This window comes from Gavialis gangeticus, unplaced genomic scaffold, assembly GCF_001723915.1.
Source record: "Gavialis gangeticus isolate Ggan-Ray unplaced genomic scaffold, GavGan_comp1, whole genome shotgun sequence".
In the NCBI taxonomy this organism is placed as follows: domain Eukaryota; kingdom Metazoa; phylum Chordata; order Crocodylia; family Gavialidae; genus Gavialis; species Gavialis gangeticus.
The window spans coordinates 127,455,257-127,464,909 of NW_017729022.1; the positions used below are offsets into that span (position 1 = coordinate 127,455,257).

General features: G+C 49.6%; 1 long non-coding RNA gene across 2 annotated transcripts in view; it reads left to right on the top strand.

Annotated features, from left to right (window-relative positions):
* LOC109296666 overlaps positions 1 to 8,380 on the top strand; it is a 57,525-nt gene extending 49,145 nt beyond the window's left edge. The window contains exons 3-4 of one of the 2 annotated variants that reach the window (XR_002097019.1): positions 6,135 to 6,238; positions 8,362 to 8,376. This is a non-coding gene — a long non-coding RNA (uncharacterized LOC109296666). Of the gene's footprint in view, positions 1 to 6,134; positions 6,239 to 8,361 lie in introns of both variants that reach the window. The other variant, XR_002097020.1, reaches the window with a different exon arrangement.
* Positions 8,381 to 9,653: the final 1,273 nt, after the last annotated feature.

The following is a 9,653-nucleotide window of genomic DNA, read 5'->3' on the forward strand; positions in this document are numbered from 1 at the left end:
GTCCCTTCCAGCCCTAATGTCTATGAATCTATGAATCTATAAAAAAAATAGTTTTAAGCCCGTAAGTGGCTTCCATTTTTTAATGGTGCAGTATACCGGAGAAGCTCCTGTGTTCTTGTTCTCTGGCAGCTAGCGCATACAGTGCTAGTAAATAGATAAAAATCATGACTATGATTCATAGGTGAGTAGCTCAGGAAAGATGGGGTTGTTTCAGGAGACTGAGTACAATGGCTGTACCAAAAATCAGACCAGTAAGATAGAGGCATTTACATAAAAAGCAGCAAAAATGACCAGCCACTTCCTGTAAACCCTGGATAATTATTTTAACATCATGTTTGTCTAGGAGGGTCCTCATTCCCAAATCTGCAGTGGTCAAGTTGAGCTCCATTTTATGACTGGGAGTCAGCATGTTGTCTTTCTCACCCAGAATGCACGTAGTGGTTTAGTGTCAGCACGTAGCATCCTAGGATAAAATGCTGCATGGTTACACCAACATAATGCTGTGCTGCATGACCCTAATTCTTTGTGAGTGGAGTACCTTAAACCAGTGCACAAGTAGCAGTGTGCACTCAACACCTATAAGCTTTTCAGGGGTGCTCATCAGGATCTGGGGGAATGTCTGTTCACCAGAGCCCCCCAAGGGATGACAAGATCTAACGGTCACAAACTCCACTGTGACTGATTCAGGCTGGACATAAGAAATAACTTCTTCGCTGTCCGAGCCCCCAAGGTTTGGAATAGACTGCCACCAGAGGCGGTTCAAACACCTACTTTGAATGCCTTCAAGACACATTTGGATGCTTATCTTGCTGGGATCCTATGATCCCTGCTGACTTCCTGCCCCTGGGGCAGGGGGCTGGACTCGATGATCCTCCAAGGTCCCTTCCAGCCCAAATGTCTATGAAGTCTATATCAGTATTCTTCAGGAAGTATAAGCTGCACTGATGGAATTTGTGTGTGTGTAGAGCTTACCCCAGTGTGGGCTGAATCTGAAGCATGCTGGGGCAGGTGAACTCTGAGTATCTGCTTCCCTGTCCAGGCAGCTGGACAGTGGGAGAAGGCTTGTTCCCCTAGCAAGCTGGTTAGCTAAGATGGGATGGGATGTCACAAGCCATCTGTCATTTAGCAGGCCTCCCTTGCAGTGAGCAGGCAGCAGGTATGATTCAGCTAGTGGGGTGTGTCTGAGTTGCATGTTGCCAGTGATTTCAGCTGCCTCAATTTCCAGTTGCACAGTTTGAAATGCTTCATGCAGTCTTGTGGTCCGAGTGGAAGTTTAGCACTTCCTGAAAATCTGGTCCCAGGAAGGTGCTTCACCAAGCAACAGAGGCACCCAAAATCACCTGTCATGCTTTAACATCAGGGCTGTGGTTCCTCTTGTCAGTTGGAGCTTGTTGGGAATTTTCCAGTTAAAAGATTTTCAGTGAAAGCCATCAATTTGTTGAAATTGAAACTTCTGTGGGCTTGATTGTGCCCATTTCAGTAAGGCTGGGATTTCTGCTCAGAACCCCAGGGGAAGTTTCCTCCTCCCCAGCAGAGCCCAAAGCCTGATGAAAGGGGGACACCTGTCTTGATGTCTTTGCTCTTCCTGATTCATGCCAGGGACTTTTAGGCCACAGTCTTCCACATCCCACTGTGTGCACTGCCAGGCTGCTAGTGGGTATTGTGCACTGAGGAACTTGTCTGAACTGCTGGGCCTGTCTTGCTGTGTATATCAGTGGAGGAAAATGCATTTGGCAGGCATGCTACAAATTAGACTCACAACCTCCCCCAGTGCGACTCCAATCCCTTTTCCCTGCCTGATGCCCTGCTCTCTGCTTAGTGCTGTACAGGTTTACCTCAATTTATGCGGGTTCTTTATATGCGAATTCGCTTTTATGCGATAAGCATATTTAGACCCATAATTCTTATATGCAAGGGAAATTCACTCATGCAATCAGCAGAGATGCCCCCCCCACCCAAGCAGGTAAGTCTGTGGGGGGGGGGGAAGGACCATGGCCCCAATCACTCCAGCCCCAGTTGCAGTGGTGCTGGGAGCAGCCAACACCAGCTGCCTGCACCAGGGCACGGTGCAGCCCAGGAGCAGAGGTGAGTGAGGACAGGTAGAGCACGGTGCAGCCCAGCAGCTAGAGGCAGCTGGTGCTGGCCTCTCCTTGGGCCGCTGCAGCTGGGGCTGGGGTGAGTGCCGCTCTGTTCCCTCTGCTTTGCTGCCCTGTGCAGCCCCGGGAGCGGCGCCCCTCCCACTGCCCCTTCCCTAGTCCCAGCCTCCCTCCCTCCCCGCCATAAGTACCTATCCCTATTTGTTACATTGTAAAGTGGATTAGCTTTATGCAAATTCGATTTATGTGCCATTCTCTGGGAATGCAAGTACAGCGTAAATCAAGGGAAACCTATATATGCCACTGTTCTGCCTGTCCCCTTCCTGATCTGCCACATACCCCACATGGCGGCTGCCTGTGTCACTCGTGGCTCCTATACCGATGATGCATGCTGCACATTGGCCACCCCTGCTGTTTATCAGTCAGTTGTCACTGCAGTGGGGGTCTCCCACATCCATGAAGAATTCCATAATCACTGCAGAGTCTGGCTGTTCTTGTTTTTCTCTCTCTCTTGCTGGAGCTGCCATCCTAAATACTCATTGGATCAGAAAGCAACAGGGTGATGGGTGAGACCTGAGGGAGGACAGATGCGGCTGAATGGGGAGGTACATGGTTCTGCTGTGGAGGCAAAAGGGAAGAGGGTTGTGTGGTCTCACCCTGCACAGTGCCAGCTATCAAAAGCACCATGAGATCATTGGGCCCCTTGCACTGAAGGGTGTTCCCAAGGCACTGCCTGAGAGGACTGCATCAAACAAACGTGAAACAAAAATTCTTTGTAAGTGTTAACAACAGATGGGGGGAGGGATATTCTGCATCTATTAAAGGGGTGTGGCAGTCTCTACTAGGCCTGTGCAAATAGGGAAGTATTCAATTTGGATTTGGCCGATTCAGAGGACGGTGATTCGACTCAGTGGTTCAAATCACTGTCTCCATTCGATCTGGCCGAATCAGAATTGGAGATTCGGCGCTGATCCAGAGAGAAGAGTGTGGTTCATTCTTAATTCAAGTTAACCACGAGAACACAACAACCTAGGTTTTAACTTGTATTTTAGACTTGAGGCAGCCCTCTGGTCTCTTATTGCCTTGAATGTGCCATATGTTTTCTGATACTTTAACCTGAGTGAGTAATTTTCCATTTCTTTGCAGTGAAGGTTTAGTGATGGGGCAGGTTTTGGTTTCTAGGAGAACTCTCTTGGGCAGATTCTCCAATGATCTGCACCTGGCACATCTGTGTACAGCCGATGTCAAGCATTGCTAGTCAGATCTGCTGCTGGTATCTTACTCTGCTTGGTTTGCACCAAGGTTGCAGAGTGCTGGACAGTAGATCACTGCATTTAAAACCTGCCTGAAAGGCTAATGCTTCCTTTCTTGTTAATATAACCCCATTTTCCTTGTCTTATAGGATTGCCTTGCATCATGTTAGCAGTGTTGGAATTCAGCTGCTGGAACCCTGAATCAAAGGTAGGTCGGGCCTGCTTCTGTGGGGCGTAACAGCTGAGCATAGCACACATAAAGCCTCCTTCAAGTACGGGTACGGCAGCAGAGCTGCTGTGGTATGTTGCTGCAGTTCCAGAGAGCATGAGTTTTGAGTGTTGTCCTGGACTGGTACTGAGGGCTACCCCCATATGGCCCAGCACTGAATGGGTACCCGGTCATTCAGCTAGGGAGTCAAAGGTGGACAGAAATTTAGCTGGACCCTTTTAAGAACTGAGGCATGGATGGCCTACCCTAATGGTTAGGGCCAGAGCACAAACCTAGAAGGCTTTGCAGGCAATATCATGTTCTAAGCAAGGAGAGGCCAGGAGTTCCCAAGAAAGGGAAGTGAACCAGAGACAGGAATTTGGATAACAGAGGTCAGAAAAATCACCTTCATGCCAACCAAAGGGTCAAGAGCCAGAGCCAGCTACAATGGCACATTCAGTAGCCAAGGGTCAGTAACTGGGGAGTAAGCGGAGGCAGGAAACAGAGAAACAAAACAAGGAGGCAGCCAGGAACCAAGCACTATTGAACGCTTGCAAAGTGCTGAGCAACCAGTAGGCTTCTGGTTTATGCTGGGCTTATCTCCTGGAGCTTGGTCATCTCTGGGCAATCAGGCCCTGCTGGATCTATCAGGGGTGGAATTGCTGCCATACCAGGGGTGAAGGCTCTTAGCCCTATCCACCACATCACTCCCTTGTGGGCCTTACCCCTGCTAGCCAGAAAAACCACCTAAACTTGGGCCTTGGACTTGGCCAAGGGTCAAATACACAAGCCCTGACCCAAACCCATGGAAGGAAATGGAGAAAGACTCCCCTTGGCTTTGATGGGCTTTGAATCAGACATCAAGATCTACACTGCAGTTCTTTTTCAGTGCATACTTTCGCCTGTAGTGCTGTAAATGTAACTCTCAGCTGATAAAAACAACTGCAGCATACACTCCCATCACATTAGTTGCACATCATGTTTCCAACTTCAAGGATTTTTCCTGCCATAATTCTCTACACTGCATATTACTTTTTCGTAGCAGGTTGTTTGCATTTTCATTACAAAGCTGTTACAACTGAGCAGACATTATTCTGTAATGCATTTGATGTTGCGCTCTTAGCCTCAGCATTGCAACATGCCCTAAATCCTTCTCTCTCTTTTCATTATGCTACATTAATTGTCTCCCTTGCTTTCCTGCCAGCACTAACAAATTAGGATGGTTTGGGGGCTTGGCAATCTGGGTTAAAATACCAGCTCCACCAGGGCCTCCCTCTGGACTTTGGGGGACTCGCTTAATTTCTTCATGCCTCTGTTCCAGGTCTCATAATTCCTCCGTAGTGCTGTGAGGATAAATTAATTAATGCATGAGGTGCTTGACTGCCAGGGGCCATATTAAGTAACTTCATGTGTAAAATTGCTCCATGGGGCCACTTCCTCTGCAAGAGGAGGAATGCTAGAAAGTCCCCAAGCAACCAGAACCTGGAGATGTCACAGAGAAATGGGGTCTGTGGGGGGAGCAGACCCCATGTCTCTACATATCCCAGGGGACAGAGTGGCTTCCAGAGCTGTATTTTAATGTCCCCTCAGACTGTGAGCTTCCTGAATGAGCGGTGCCACCTCAGGCTCAGCTCCTCAGCCTAGGACAACCTTGTGAAGAGCAGTGAGGGACAAACATGCTTCTAGGATCAGGGTGGGCAAAATATGGCCCTCAGGTTGGATCTGGCGAGCCCAGGGATTCTATCCAGTCTGTAGTGGGTCCTTTGGCTCTGCTCAACCCAGGAGTAGGGGGTATCCTTGGCTGTGGTACATGCACCTGGTCCTGCTGCCTCCAGGTGCACGGTGGGCAGGGGCAGTGCAGTGGTTGCACTCAGCTTCCCAGCAGCCTCTGCAGCGGTGGCTCACACTGCCTGGCTACCACTGCCAATCCACCCCACACCCACCACTGGGAGCACTGGACAGAGTGAACAGGCAGGGTCTCCATGAAGATAGGGCTGGATCCCTTGCGGGCAGGGTGTGCTCAGCTGGGCAGATGAGATGGGGCCAGAGGTGGGCCAGGGGTGGGCTGGGGGCTGGGATTGAACAGCAACAATGTGAGCCCAGGGCAGAGCCACAATCCACTCCTTGCACATCCCTGCCCGCCTATTGCAGGGACAGGTGGGGAGTGGGATTGAGGCTCTACCCTGGGCCCCGGCTTCACAATGTCACTGTCCTGTGATCTCGGCCTCACCCACCCGTCCCACTCCTGGATGCTGTTCCCTGCCCACCTGCAGCCCCATCCAGTCTGCCTGACTAAGCACACCCTGCCCGCGAGGGTTCCAGGCTGGTCTCCATGGAGACCCTGCCTGCCCACTCCATCGAGTTACCTGGCAGTGGGTGCAGGGTGGGCATCCTGGGGCCAAATAGGATCAATGCTTGCCCCCACTCCACCACACTGGGTTGGGTTAGCATGCTCCCCTGCCCCCTGCTGCAACTGGTCAACAACCCCCACCCCCTGACCTTCCCCCCGCCTGCAACAGCTCACTGAAACTCCTTAAGTGGACCTTCAGCCCAAATAATTGCCCGCTTTTATTCTAGGAGGAACACAGTGGCTTTGGAGCACCATGCAGAACATGTGCAGGCAGCTCCTTACTGGTGAAGAAAGCTTCTACATACCAGTAAGACCTTCCTTCCATCCAAAGGTTTGTAGCAGCATAACCTAACTGAAGAGAACATAGGCTAGCATCAGAGAGTAACATTTTTGTCTAATTTTTTATGCCTTGCTACTTGTCTGGGAGGTGCATGAGAAATGCACTTAAGGTCACATCCAAATTGTTTTCATAGGTGTCTCATTGGGTTGCAGGAGGAAGGCAGGAACTGTGACCTGACTTTGAGCATGACCATGGGTGCTGCACTTTGTACTGAACTAGAGGAATGCTGCTGTCAGTGGGTGTCAGGTGCCTCCCCTGTAGGTGGTCTGGGACCCCAAGCAATGAAGAGGGCTCAGCTATAGTCAGCCCCCCAAACACTGAGAAGAGTGGGAATTCAGACACATCCTGTGGGCCTAACCTTTCTTCTTGGTGCCTGGAGGTACCTTCTGGCTTAGGACCTAGACACCCTGTTACTCCTTGGAGGCAGTGAACTTTCTCAGTTAGCTCTCTAGGGAACCAGAATGCCTCACCCTCCTGGGATCAGCCTCCTAGGGCAAAGTACCTTATTTTTGGGCACTGCCTTTCTAAGTGTAGATGTCTATGGGGGCAGTATGGATCAAGCTCCAAGGCCCTGGTTTCAGAGCTGGCAGAGAACACCCACAACAAAATCTGGGAGCTGGCGACTGATACTCAGCACCTCTGCAAGTCAGGTCCTTAACCCTTACCCCATGCCTGTTGCCTCTGGAGTAGGACTGTGCAGATGGAGGCATTAACTGTCTCCTGTGACATCAGCCAGGCTAGGAGGGGACCACACTGTGGAGAGAAGCTACTGTACACCATGCCCATTCCTAGGCAAGCAGCATGCTTGCAGGGCAGCTGCTCACTTGGGAACAGATGTGATGTGTTGGGAGACCTTTGAAAAATCTCACCTACAGTTATTAGCAAGGGGATGGCTAACCTGCAAACTGAGGCATTCCAGGACTTTTTTTCTCCACTTTTGGTCAGTTTTGTTTTGCTTCCTTTGGTTTTCCTGGCATCTGCCAAGTTTCCATTGCCTCCGTGATGCTGTAGCTGTAGAGAATAACTTCTGCTATGAAACAGAATCACAAGGGTTTGAAACTCTGAGTATGCCGTGCCCTCTAATTTGGCAACAGTGTTCGTCACGGCCCTGGTGAGTTGGTGAGACTTCACTTCTTTTTTGTGTGTCTGTGAGGGCAGGGTAGCTCTGCTTGGAGGAAGGTCAGAGCCTTTTCTACATTCCCTAAACTACTGATGGTTTCAAAGAAAAGTAAATGATCCTGCCAAGTCAGTTGTCAAACCTCACACCCTTTCCCTCTCATTGCCTCACTTATCACCTGCTGTCAGAACAAGCTGTGGTCTCTTTAGTCCTGTCCCTGCTGTGTGGCAGTTTCTAACACCGGCTGCTTCAGAGGAAGGGGCAGGTATGCTACTGAAGGCAGGACTGGGTGTGTTTCTGATTCACCTTACTTGCATAGAGGGTGGTTTACAATCTGAAGGCTCATCCTTTTCATAATCTGTGGGCCAGCTGTTTTGTTTCTGTAATCCATATGGCTGGGATGCTGGATGTGTTTATTATCCACATGATCGTCTGTTCCTTACCTGAGTCCTCCTGTCCTTAGCAGAGGACAGCCTGTAGTTTCCCAGGGTCACCATTCCTGTAAAACAAACTTGGTCGCCATTTCTGGATTTAGCATTGAAGGGACTTAGGTCTTTCTCAAAATGAAATGGAGGATGAAATCTTTGTTCCTGCTTGGGTCCTTAATATGGCAAGAAAGGACCACAGTGGCTCTGGTCCCAGCCAGGGGTGCACAGCAGTGACTGTACTCAAAGGGTGTCTGTGCAATTGCTAACACAAGGTACATGGCAGGGGTATGGATGGAAAGGCAGGGGCCTGACAGGAACAGCTCACAGCGCTGGGGAACTTGGCGGGGCTGGAGGAAGTGCCTCCTCCAGCCCGGCTGAGCTCCCAGCCAGTCGCAGTGCTGGGGAACTCAGGAAAAATTACTCCACCCTCTGCCCATTTCTGCACTGTCAGGACTATGTCAGAGGAGAGAATCCAGACCTATTTGTTTTCCTTGATTAGACTTTTAAATAGAAACTACTAGCGCCAAGGAAATGTATACTGTATTATATGCCACCATTCTCCATTTCAGCACCATTCTGCAGTGGGATGATGGGATTTGATGGACAAGGAAGGGAGTCATCTGTTCAACTTGAAAGAGTGTAATCAGACCCATAGGTATCATTGTAAAAACCAGAAGCATGCTGAACCATCAAAGGTTTTGATTGCAGCTGTGTCTTCTCCATACTCATCCTAACCACTTGACTAAACTTCAGAATCACTCTTCCTATAAGCAGATGGAAAATGGAGCTTTAGGTCTGAACCAGGCAATGTTAAGTAAATAGTATTTCACTGTGTGAGACCATTTACAATTACCAACTTTTTTTGTATAATGCTATGCTTAATATGTGACTGTCCTGCCTGGAGAAGCCTCTAAGTTCTTGTATGAAACACTGAAAAGATTCTAAAATATTTTGGTATATAAAAGAGAAAGTCACTAAGTAACCACAGAGTCAATTAAAGGATATTACGATGGAAAATGATACTTTAACTGGACATATCAAATGCTTGCTGTTGTTGTCAACCTGTGTGTACTTCCCTTTAATGCCAAGTTGTCCTGCTGACAGTCATCTTGGATGAGCATTTCCTCCCTGCACTGAGGCATAAGGTTTTCCTGATCACCACCAGTTTATCCTAAGATTTTGTACTGCTGCCCATCACCATACTGTCTGAGCATCTTCTATCAACAGCGATAGTTTTGGCTTCTTGGACTCCCTGACATTTCTCTTTACAAGTTTAAATATGTTTGAGATTGGGATTTTATTTTTTCCCACTTCCTCCAGTTTATTTTTCCCGCTTCTTCCAGCCCGTCTGAGTTCTCCAGTGCTGCGATGGGCTGGGATAGGTGGGCAGATGGGGGAAGAGGAGGGATGGTGGTGGTGCTGTCTACAGGATAGGAGGGGGGATGGGGGAAGAGTAAGGAGCTACAGTCTGGGGTTTACCTAGCCTGAGCTGGAGTGGGGGAGCAGGTGGATTGGAGCCCCTCTGAAGTGGGAGGGCACAATCCACCCCCACCCCAGCACAAGAACCCAACACCAGAGCTCTTTCCACTCCCCCTTCTTCTTCCCATTCTGAGACAGCACTGGAGCTGGAAGGTGGTTAGGGGAGAGAGGCTGCAGACGCACAGTCTCTCTCCCAGGGATCAGCTCCAAAGTGGAGCTTGAGTCTCCCCCCTACCCCTCTCCTCCCACCAAACAGGAAACATCTGTTGGGGTGGGGAGGGGGGTCACTGTAACTCATGGCACTTTCTGTGAAGCTCCATGAGTTACAGCAGGGAGTTGCACTTCAGTCAGCACCCTTTGTGGCTGGTTCCCATCATCTCTT